The sequence below is a fragment of the Bidens hawaiensis genome, unplaced genomic scaffold (assembly GCF_021521415.1).
Source record: "Bidens hawaiensis isolate Kalapana, Puna unplaced genomic scaffold, B.hawaiensis_p1.1 tig00001440_1, whole genome shotgun sequence".
In the NCBI taxonomy this organism is placed as follows: Eukaryota; Viridiplantae; Streptophyta; class Magnoliopsida; order Asterales; family Asteraceae; genus Bidens; species Bidens hawaiensis.
In genome coordinates, this window is record NW_027491081.1 from 2,929,374 (window position 1) to 2,941,722 (window position 12,349).

The 12,349-nt window shown below is 33.6% G+C and overlaps 1 pseudogene across 1 annotated transcript; it reads left to right on the forward strand.

Moving 5' to 3' along the window:
* The first annotated feature begins 6,317 nt into the window (after window positions 1–6,317).
* LOC143576123 (glutamate decarboxylase-like) lies at window positions 6,318–10,667 on the forward strand (annotated as a pseudogene). The gene is made up of 6 exons (XR_013142897.1): window positions 6,318–6,413; window positions 8,030–8,213; window positions 8,294–8,509; window positions 8,670–9,138; window positions 9,583–9,635; window positions 9,888–10,667. The product of XR_013142897.1 is annotated as a glutamate decarboxylase-like (transcript).
* Window positions 10,668–12,349: the final 1,682 nt, after the last annotated feature.

The following is a 12,349-nucleotide window of genomic DNA, read 5'->3' on the forward strand; positions in this document are numbered from 1 at the left end:
ATAGTTAATACACTTACCTTAAATGGTAAGTGCATGCCATGTATGATATATGTGATAGATACGATTGATTTCTTGTCGGTACGTGAACGATCTTCGGATATTGCACGTATTGCCAAGGGAAGAGGTTAGTTCCTTACATGAATATTAAATAATAGCTTATATACAGTGTTCCTTCTATGGATAATATATAGAGTTCCTTCTATGGATATCTGTATAATGTTTCTTCTATGGATAGCATAGCGTTCCTTTTATGGATAGTGTAGTGTTCCTTCTATGGATAGTGTAGTGTTCCTTCTATGGATAGTATAGTGTTCCTTCTATGGATAGTGTAGCGTTCCTTCTATGGACAGTATAGTGTTCCTTCTAAGGAAAGTATATAGAGTGTCCCGTCTATGGAGAATACATATAGTAATAGATATTATGTGACGTTCGTCTTATGGATATTAATACAAAGATTAAGTATTAATACGTGTCTTCGGATACGTTAAGAAATATATGAGAATGAATTGTATGTTGCCTGATTAACTAGAACTCACTCAGCGTAGCCGACTTTTAGTATGCACGCAGGCAAGTAGATTGAGACGGCTAGCTTGAGGGGAACGCGTGGCAAACGGATAAGAGACTGGCATCGGAAGACTCAAGACGTGTTTTGTCTTAATTACTTAGTTTTTGAAAGACAAGTTGTTGGTTTAAGACAAGTTTTGGATTGTTATGAAATGTTTTATGAAAGTTTTTATATTCCGCGAATGTTTTTATTAACTCTGATGATTAGAACTATGTTGATGAGTAAATCCAACGTCCAAATGTGAGGCACCGGTAACGGGGCCTTAAAAGTTGGTATCAGAGCAAAGTTCGAGAGATTTAAGCATCCTACATGCTTAGAATCGAACATAGAATGGGATTTAAATAAGAAAAGAAAGAAGATGCCAGCTCAAGATAGCCATATGTCACTTGAGAGCAAGCTCGGTAAAGGTAAAGTATATGATTAATTCCATGTATAATGTAAGAATGTGTAAGGAAGTTAGCTTAATTGCTATAGAAAGAATATTTGAATGTTAGCTTAATTGCTAAAGAAAGAATGTTTATATGCTAGCTTAATTACTAGGGATAAGGATGTAGGTTATATGTATGTTATGATTGTGTGAGAAGTAGAAACTAGCACAAGTGAAATCACAAAGGGAAGTATGTAGAACCTGAGGAGTAATGTAAAGAGTTAATTACACTTGGCCACTGTCATTAACTACTTACCTTACGAATCATGTGCTAAATAATTCCTAGAGTGATAACGTTTGTGTTTCCTAGAGATAAGATATATGACTACAACAAAAGGGACGAGCGCGAAGAGGTCACACTGGACGCTGTGGTAAGACACGTGCCAACCAGACACCTGTTGAAGAAGGTGTGACAAAGTAATATACGAAAGCAATAGGACTTCAACTTTAGGAAGTAAAAAAGAAGGATCACGCCTGGAGCTTGTAATCATATACACTAAGGGAGTTGCTCAAATGTTTCGCACTACAACGCCAACAATGTTCGCCGAAGCATCAAAGGTAGCCCGAACTGTGATGTCCAAATGGAAGTAGCCTGAAAGAAACAGAGATAAGTCAACTAGAATGAGTCAAGACAGGTAGTATGTCTGCAATAATTAACTCCATAAAGGAACTTGTTGGGATCGTGAGTAACGAAGCAAATGCCGAGAAAGTAGAGATGATCGAGAAGGACGGGTGGAAATCGAGGCACCCTAATTGAAAAGGAATGAAAGTACGAGACTACATAGTTTAACAAATATGAAAGAAGACGTTAAGAAGAATGTAGTTGTGTACCTGATACTTTGTGGAAGAGACCACTAGCGATACTTTCGTCAAAGTATGAGATTGGTTAAGAATTGTAAGGTAGAACTAGAGGGACATGAGTTCCTTTCTACTCTTTATGATTGACCTTAAGAGAGTTCGATGTCGTTTGGGAACTAGAACTAGTTATTATATTTTTTAACGTTTGCGTTTTTTAGTTGAGATGTTTAGGTTTTTTAAATTTTTAACGAACAAATATAAACAAACACGAGCATGTTGATTTTTTAAAATATACAAACATGAACACAAATATTTGTATAATGAAAAATGAGGCGTTGATTTAGTTGACGATGGTGGATAGTATTAAAAGTTAACCGACGATGGAGATGATAAACCACCAACGAAGAACATGTAAAACAGATAAATTAAATTAGGGTTTGATAATGAATGTGTTTATCAATAAATGGGATTTTATAACCCATTTGAGGGCTATTAGAGTTTAGTAAGACACATAACCCGTGAAAATTATTATTTGATAGTTAAGGGGTTATTTCACAAATAATTGAGATGTTATAACCCGGTCTAAGGGTTATCCGGGTTTGGTGAGACCCATTACCCGTGAAAATTATTGTTAGCTTGTGAAACAGTTTTACAAATAAATGAGATGCTATAACCCATTAAAAGACTATCCGGGTTTGGTGAGACTCATACCCGCGAATTCGGGTCAAATGCATGAGAAGCCTCCATTTATAAATCAAGCAATCTGGTGGCTCTAGAGAATGGAGGGAACAACCTGAGAGCGACACCTAGGATTTTATGGTAGACAATTATATAGATAGTTATATATATATATATATATATATATATATATATATATATATATGAATATGTATTAAGTATAAAAATTGATTTTTATAATGTTTTAATGTAATATAATCTTGTTAATTAACGTATTAAAAATATAGTTTAAGTATTTTATAAAAAGATCATATTTTATATATATATTATCATTTATTGTTATCAAATAATTTTTATAATACTTATTTATAAGAAATCCTTATTAATAATGAGAATATATATAAATACATTAAAAAGCATTTTTCTAGATTGAAATAAACAAATCTCTTTATATAGATTATAAAACTTTTATAAATATTTATTTAAATATCTATATGTTTGTTATATAACTAAATCATATTAGTTTCGATAAAAACTTTGATAGTAAAATTTGTAATAAATTAAAGTAAATTGTCACAAGAACACACTCGATCATCAAATCCTGAATTCCCTATCTAGTTTTAGCTTCGTATTCAATTCATATTTATTTTCTCAATTATTGTAACTTAGGATTTCTCGTCGGTAATTCCCGAAGAGCGTGATTCATCGTTTTTTTATTTAACCTTTCCTGCTTTGCTTAATTGCCAAGGTGTGTATCTCACTCCCCTCCTTTAATTTTTTTTAACCGTTTTGGGGACATATGCGTTCGTGGATATTTTACTATTATTTAATACTCAAATTTGCAAATGTTTGTCTTGTGTTTTTAATAATTTATATCTAACGTGTTATATGCTTATATGCTTTACTTGAATACATGTCGGAGAGGTCCAACATATTCTCAAACTAGTATGATCATACGCCCGTCGTGCTAGCCATCGTTCAGTTAAACTGACATCGAACTTACCAACAACATTATTTACTTGCTCATTGGTTAAACTGCTTATCTCACTTGTCACAATTTGCTCTTTTATATTATTACTAGTTTTTATTCCCGTATTACGGGGGCTGTTTTACATTACTCGTTTTTAATATTTATATACTTTTTTGGGTTTAATTTTATTTATTGTAATGAATTTATAATATACTTAGAGTTTGATGATAAAAAGGTTTAACAAATAATTAAGATGTTATAGCCCGCCTTAAAAGTTATCTGGGTTTGATAAGACCCAAGACCTGCTTATTTTTTTTTACCATAAAATTGTTTCTTAATTATAAATAATACTTTTTAAAAAAATCATATAATAATTTTTAGTATATCTTATTTTATAGGATTTTAATATCAATAATTTGGTGAGAATAATTTTTAATTTAATGAGATGTTATAACACGTTTAAAGAGTATATGGGTTTGGTAAGCTCCATACCCGTGAATTCGGGTCAAATGCATGAGAATCCTCCATTTGAAAATCAAGCAAATCTGATGACTCCAAAAAAAGGGGAGCAACAACATCGCGACACGTTTTCATTTATATATATTATAGATTATTATAGTGTCTTAAATCTGGTGTTTTACTAACTCAACCTAGTGTTGATAAATATCTATTTGTATGTTAACGCATACGCAGGTCACCGTATGATATGATAGCAAGACCTGTTGAAGAAATTTATGATTTCATGCCATAGAAGAAGATACAAGAATTAAACTTTGGATTTTGTTTTACTTGCTTTATTCTAAATTATGTAATTTGTCTACATTGATGTACTTGATTATTTAATTAAATCTAATAGATATTGACACTTTTAATATTGCATGATAGTACTTTGAGAGCTGTGAGCAATCAGCTCACGCCCCGACATTTCCGCCTTTGGTTGGGGTGTGACAATATAATTGTATTAACACAAGTTTTTAAAATTAAACTAGTTTTTCCCTTGCGCGTTGCGCTGGGCAGCTGAAATCTAGTAGTTATGTACCATTCGTGGATTCGATCGGGTTCAGTTACGTTCATTACGATTCAGAAACTAAAAAATCTCGTATAGCTTATGATACAAATATTATTTAAAATGATGCTTATATGGTCAGTAAAACACGGATGTTGCATGCAACTCGACACAAATTTGGTCGATATCTGTTACGCCACATTTCAACCTACATTTATTCGTCGGTAAAACCTGTACGTTGTGGCGCGGTGGTGACTCGACACGAATTCAGTCGGTCTCGGTTACAACACATTTTAAAGTACGTTTATTCGGTTGGTAAAACCTGGGCGTTACAAAGGTACTAGACGCAAATCGATCGATTTTGTTTACGTTCGTTATGGTACTCGAACTATAAAAGAAGTTACATAATAAAAGCAAAAAAAAAAGAGATAAAATTCATTGAAAAAAAACTCCATATCACCATATAGGGGATTCGACCATGCATGCACAGGGAAGTATCTAACTGAATTACCATCAAGCCACATGCATACATTATCTTTAGACATAAACTTAATTACCTAAATATTTCAAACTAATTACGGCTTTTAAAATTTGTGACACCAACAAGCCATATATATATTATGTATAAAATTAGCATAATAATAATATATTGAAACCGTTATGATTATTTAATATTTTGTTTTTAAAATATTTTTATAAAATATTGCATAAAAATAAGGCATCACAAAAAACATGGGACATGACATAATAATATTTATAAACAATAACATAAAACTAAAGGATCACAAAAATTAGGGATATGACATCATAATTTTTATTAAAGATGATATAAAAATCGATCATAAAAAATATGTTACATAACCTAATAGTTTTTATAAAAGATGACATAAAAATAATGAATCACATAAAATAAAGACATGGCATAATAATTTTTTTTAAATGACATAAAAATAAGGGATTAAATAATATTTTTAAATATTTTAAAGTTCATTGGATTACCGCTAAAACGAGTCACCAATAATAGATTGTAAGATTAAACTATTCGCGACGAGTTAACTACTAATAAACTATTCGTATTAGGAATGAAACCGGAAAAACTAGTCGTTGACCAAGATTTATTCGTAACGACTAATTGAGATTTCAAACTAACAATTTTAGTTAGTCTTTTGTAAATTAACCGGTTCGATGTATTTGGTAAACAAACACCTCGTCGTGGTTTGGTAAACTACTCGTGTCTCGAAAAGTTTTAAGATCTACACGTCGAGACTAAAGAACTTATGAATTACTCGTAGACATTGATTACGAGGCATGCAACTACTTTATTCGTGGCGAGTAAATGATTAGTGAACGTGTTCTTTACGATTAGTTTATGACCACGTGACAAGTTTTAATTGATTTACAAACTACTCGTGTGCTATCGTAATATACTCGTCGCGACTAGTTTATAATACTTATTTTTGAAATTTCTTTCAAATTATATCAAAAACTTAAAAATTTATTTTCATAAATACTTATTTCGATAATTTTCTCGAGTTTATACTTCTAACCTTTACTTTTTATTATTATTATTAGTATACCTTTTTTATTATGAACAAACGTACACTTGACACGCTTCATATTATATCGGTCAAACACAGATGCATGTTCATCAATTTCATTTACGAAGTTCATCTATCTAGCTGCATGTTGTACAAGCTACACGTGGCTATACAGACATACCACAGTAACACGTACAGTACTTACTAAAATACAATAGTCAATGCAAGTGTACGTGTCACCTCTGCTGATATATATCTGTATATTGTGACATGAGTTATAAATCTTTCCTTCGGGCCAAGTAGTCAGTCGGTAATCAATCGGCAGCTGGAGATCAAGAAAAAGAAATGGTAATCAGCAGTACGACCGCCGATTACGATCAGAACTTGCACTCTACTTTTGCTTCTAGATATGTCCGTGTTTCTCTTCCAAGGTATACGTATATATAGTACTTGCATACTTTACATAAACTTTGTTTTAGTCCATTCTATTTATATTACATAAACTTTGTTTTAGTCCATTTTATTTATATAAGACTTACAAAAATTGTTTAACTGAGTTTGCGGTTCCAAAAATATGTAGCCTACAAACTGAATCACAAATAATGCTTATTTAAAATTTGTCATTTAGCCTGATTCAGTTATAACTAATTTAGCCAATCTATTTACCTAACCAATTATAATAAAAAATAATGGTTATTTAATTCTGTCGGTTGAAACTGAAAATTGAACCATAGTCAAATTTATTTTGCCCAACCATTTCTAATAATATGGAGCATAATGATTATTTGATTTCTTCAAACAGAACACACCGAACCAATTAACGCCGAACCGTATTCTTTCAAAAGCTTAAAGTTAGGATCCTCCATTAGATTTGTGTGACAAAAATGCACCCCTTAAAAACATAAACTTAGATATGTGAGGACATGGACGTGAGACAACGAAATGAAGCTAGGGCTTTAGGCCCCATTTTCTAATTAGCCTTCAATTTTCAAAACAAAATTAATAATTATACATTTGTAGGTTGGGATTTGAATTAATTTGTGTGATTTGAGCAGTATTTAAACTGATTAAATCTGGAAATGTGTGAGGTACTGTATTATTTTTGTATATGAAAAAAATGAAGACAACATCTTAATTTATTTGGAGCGAAAGCAAGATAATTTTTTTTACACTGAGACCTCGTTTGTCAACATTGTTTTAGGTCACCAAAGATGTTGAGCCGGCCCTTTGCCCACGTGCTACACGGGGCTTGTAAAAGTGTATTCAAAACAAACCTAAAATAATATTTACAATTGATATATGTTGTATGCACCTAAAGAGTTAATATGCTGTCTAAATCTTATCTATGAGCCTTACAAAAATTTATGTCTTTCGGATTTTGTCCACATATTTAAAAGATTACTGAAATAGTGTGTATTGTTTACGCGGAGTCATCACAAAAACAACACAGTTATCAACTATATATATTTTCACTTGATATACAAGTATATTCGTAATACAAAATGAATACATCACGCGGGGGCTTTTACTGAAACTGACAACAATTACACTATATGGACTATAACTAAAACAGGTAAACAAGTAGAAAGCCATTTTGGCAAGAACCCGAGTTCTATTTCTCTTTATATATTAAAAGATATGGATTAAGTAATAGCTGGATATGTGCAGACAAAGCTTTTATGTCATCATCATTATATCCCACCAATAGCAAAGTTATGGTAGGGTCTGAGTAGGGTAAGATGTAGATAGCCTTACCTCTATCCTTTAGGAATAGAGAGACTGCTTCCGGTGAGATCCCAGCTCGATAGTAGTTTTGCATCAAGCCTTAGATATAAGGCACATAACACTCAACCATCGGGACACCACCGATTGGTGCATGTGCCCTTGTCTTTCGGCTATCAACGCCACCGCGTGATGCCTGATTAACCTTCCGCCTATTTTCACAACATTAGTAACATAACGTCAAAATTAGTTCAATTTCACTTTTGCCCGCCTTCACACATGTTACAAAGCTTTTATGTGTAAAGGTTAATAAATATAATTGCAGGTTTAAAATGCCTGATCAACCAATACCTAAGGAGGCTGCATATCAAATAATAAACGACGAGTTAATGCTCGATGGCAATCCGAGACTGAATTTGGCATCGTTCGTGGAGGCCGAGTGTGATAAGCTTATTATGTCATCATTTAACAAGAACTATGTTGACATGGATGAGTACCCAGTCACTCAGGTCTATTAATAATTCTTGTAATTAATTATTTTATCTCTCTTTGTACATATATAATATGGTGGACTTTTGCTTTACTTGAGTTATTAACGTTTCAGAATCGTTGTGTAAACATGATTGCACATTTATTCCATGCTCCCATTGGGGAAGACGATACCGCTGTTGGCGTGGGCACTGTGGGATCATCAGAAGCGATAATGCTTGCAGGTCTTGCCTTCAAGAGGAAGTGGCAAGAAAAGAGAAAATCCCAAGGAAAAACCTACAATAACCCCAATATTGTTACTGGATCTAATGTGCAGGTGTGCTTAATTACGATGTAAGTTTTCAGCTGTTAAAACATATATGTCAATGTCAATCCATTTACCATTGTTTCGGTTGGCATTAATTAGTTTTATATCTAACCGGACAAATTTTAGTATAAACTTAAACCAATTCACTGCTCGTGCTTGTATCAAATAGGTTTGTTGGGAGAAGTTTGCAAGGTACTTTGAGGTTGATTTGAAAGTGGTAAATTTGACGGAAGGTTGTTATGTGATGGACCCTGTGAAAGCTGTTGAAATGGTGGATGAAAATACGATTTGTGTTGCTGCAATTCTCGGTTCTACAATGACAGGAGAGTTTGAGGACGTTAAGCTTCTTAACGATCTTCTAATGAAAAAGAACAAAGAAACATGATGGAATACCCCGATTCATGTTGATGCTGCAAGTGGGGGGTTTGTGGCACCTTTTCTATACCCGGATCTTGAATGGGATTTTCGGTTGCCACTTGTGAAGAGCATTAATGTGAGTGGTCACAAGTATGGACTCGTGTATGCTGGTGTCGGTTGGGTTGTGTGGAGAGCGAAAGAGGACTTGCCTGATGACCTTGTGGTTCATATAAACTATCTGGGATCTGATCAACCTACCTTTACACTCAACTTCTCTAAAGGTAAAATACATCTATATACAGTCCACATTACCGTATTTTGCGGGGTTCAGTTATGTAACCACAAAAATGAATGCCAAGTTGCATAATGTTGAGCACATGAAGTTATTAGTGTCGCATATATAAGTGTTAAATATGAATACCGGATAGATTGACCAAAGACTCTTTTTGTGTTAGTTATAGTAACTTCCTTTTTATTATATAATAATTGAACCCATTTTGTCTACATTAATTGATTGAAAGTTGTTTGCATTCAAAATAATTGAACTTTTAATCATAATTTGACTTATTTTATATCCTTTTTGCCAGTTAGAGATGTAACGTAATCAGAATCGACTCTTTGTTAGTAGATCAGTTGAAATTGCTACTGTTATAAACACGAAGGCCTCTTTTCGACATACATCAGATACATTAAGTAACTTGTTTTTCTTATAAATATGGACACAGGATCGAGCCAGATAATTGCACAATACTACCAGTTTATACGGCTTGGCTTCGAGGTAACCACTTCACGCACATGACCTTATGTATCAATTAAATTTTCTCTCTAGATAACGAGACATAAATAATATTATAATTTTTTTGTTATAGTTACAATGATGTAAATATTTATGAGGTTTTGAATATTTTGAACAAACGTTTGGGCAATATTTGACCCTTGGCACGAAATTGTCATTTCACCACAAGTCCACTACTATGCACACTCTTGGACCGTATCTACGCCTTCTCATTATTATGTTTTGACTTAACAGGGATACAAGGATGTCATGAAGAACTGTAATGAAAATGCAATGGTGCTTAAAGAAGGGCTAGAAAAGACGGGTCGATTTGATATCATCTCCAAAGACATCGGAGTCCCTTTACTAGCCTTTTCTCTCAAAGATAATTCAAGATACACCGTGTTTCATATATCAGAGTCTCTACGACGATTTGGATGGGTCGTTCCTGCATACACCATGCCACCTAACGTGCAACATATTTCTGTTCTTCGAGTTGTGATTCGTGAAGACTTCAGCCATAGTCTCGCAGACAGACTTATAGCGGATATTGTCAGAGTGGTTAATGAGATGGAAGCTGCATATTCAACCGACAACACGAGGCATGCAAATTTTATTCACAACACGAGAAGCACAGATGATGGTGAGGCTAGTGAACATAGCAAGAGGGAAATGCATCTAGGAATAAGCAAATACTGGAGGAGGTTGGTGCATGGTAATAAAACCAGCAGTGTTTGCTAAGTTAGTTTTCTGTTTCATCGAATATGAAACTAGCTTAATTATCGTATGATCATCGTACATGTGTTTTATTTTAGTAGTCAAATAATCCTTAAGTTTATGTAAAAATCAAATCGATGTCCCTTTGATTTGGATCGGTTCGTGCATGTTTTCTTACAATTCTGTGTTAAACCGTTTTTTGTTAAAGCCCATGTACGAATTCCAACATAAACCACACCAAGTTTCGTTTAGCCTGTTCCTGGGTAAGTGCAATTTTTGGGTCCTGCCTTTAACGCTTTTCCTCAACCCCTCTTACCTCATCTATAATTCTTGGCTATGTGCCCCGACATCCTACAGTTATGGCACGTTGAGCCGTTTGTTTAATCATGGGAGTATATGGCACGTTGAGCCGTTTGTTGTTTAATCACGGGAGTAGTGGGAGTATATGGCACGTTGAGCCGTTTGTTTAATCACGGGAGTAGTGACCGGTGTTTAATCACATAAAACAAAGATTGGTTCCAAAATTAAAGACATTCCCCAGGGATGCCTCCTATCACACTTTTTACACAGCTCAAACTCCTCCACAAGGGGCTAGCTTCTTGTCATAGTTCCAGTGTTTCCTCCAGCTCACTTAACAGGAGCAGTCCATTTCTTCTTCTTTGGTTCCATCATTAAAATATCCTCCATAGCAACACACATCCTTCATCCTCCAGCTCACTTAACAGGAGCAGTCCATTTCTTCTTCTTTGGTTCCATCATTAAAATATCCTCCATAGCAACACACATCCTTCATGTTGAATCTCTTCTTTGAAAAACTTTTTATTCGATTAATGATTATATGATACACGAAAACTTTAATCAAAGCATGAACCGTCTGCGTTTCATAAAGATATCCAATCGCATACAAATCCAAAAATACTACAAAACAACTACTAACAAAAGTAAGGTATTTGAAAAATGGTTGGGATTCTCATGAAACTAAAATTAGAAAGACATGAATGAATAGAACCTCTTCTTCGTGATAGCAGTGTAGCACTCAATGTGCATCTTTAAGTTCAACATGTAGCGTTCAACAATAAAATAATAGTTAGCTTACAAAAGCAATTATTATGTCTAAGTCTATTCCCAAAACCTATCTAGGAACTATCTCCGATACTGAAACCTCATGTACGTATTATATCTGGGATGGCTTTGATATATTAGGTTTTTCTACACCACTACTGCTACCTGTAGTTGAATTAAACTCATAAGAGGGACAGTTTAGGATCGGTGTTACTGTTCATGAAAAATGTAGGCTCAGATGAGATGGTACCGGAAGGGTAATAGAGAAGCTGCTAAGCATAAGAACAACCGAAGCTATGGTTGGTCTGTGAATGACATTTTCTTGAACACCTAATAACCCAATGTGGTTACTTCTAATGATGTCTTGCAATGAGTCCGATCCCGCCTTCAATATGGGATCTATCATCTTTGTCACTGCCCCATTCTGCCAACTTTTCCACGCCTATTTTGTTTTCAACATAGATACTTGCAATTTTATATAGTGACGGAACCAGAACTTTTAAACCGACGGGTCAGATTTTTATTTCATTTACTAGAATACAATAGTTACTTTTCTACTATGTACGTGTTATAATAAAAAAATATTTGGAGTTACTTTTTAATTAAAATTAGTATCATACTCGTATGTTTTTTTAACTAAAAGTATGATAAACTAAGGATAAATAATTAATTAAATTAGTAAATTACTATGTACGTGTTATAATAAGAAAGAAAACTAAATACTTTCTTTAAATTTAAAATCGGATAGTCATAGCTTAAAGAAACTAATAACAATATTTTTTATTTATTTGTTTTAATCATTTTATTACACTCAAGTATAATACGTTGAAGTTTGTGCAAACTTATATGATTATATCAGTCTTGTTTTTGTACTTTTCAAAATAATTATTTAAAAAAGAATCTTTCTCATCCCCCGGCCTGTTACGTCGCTGCCGCTT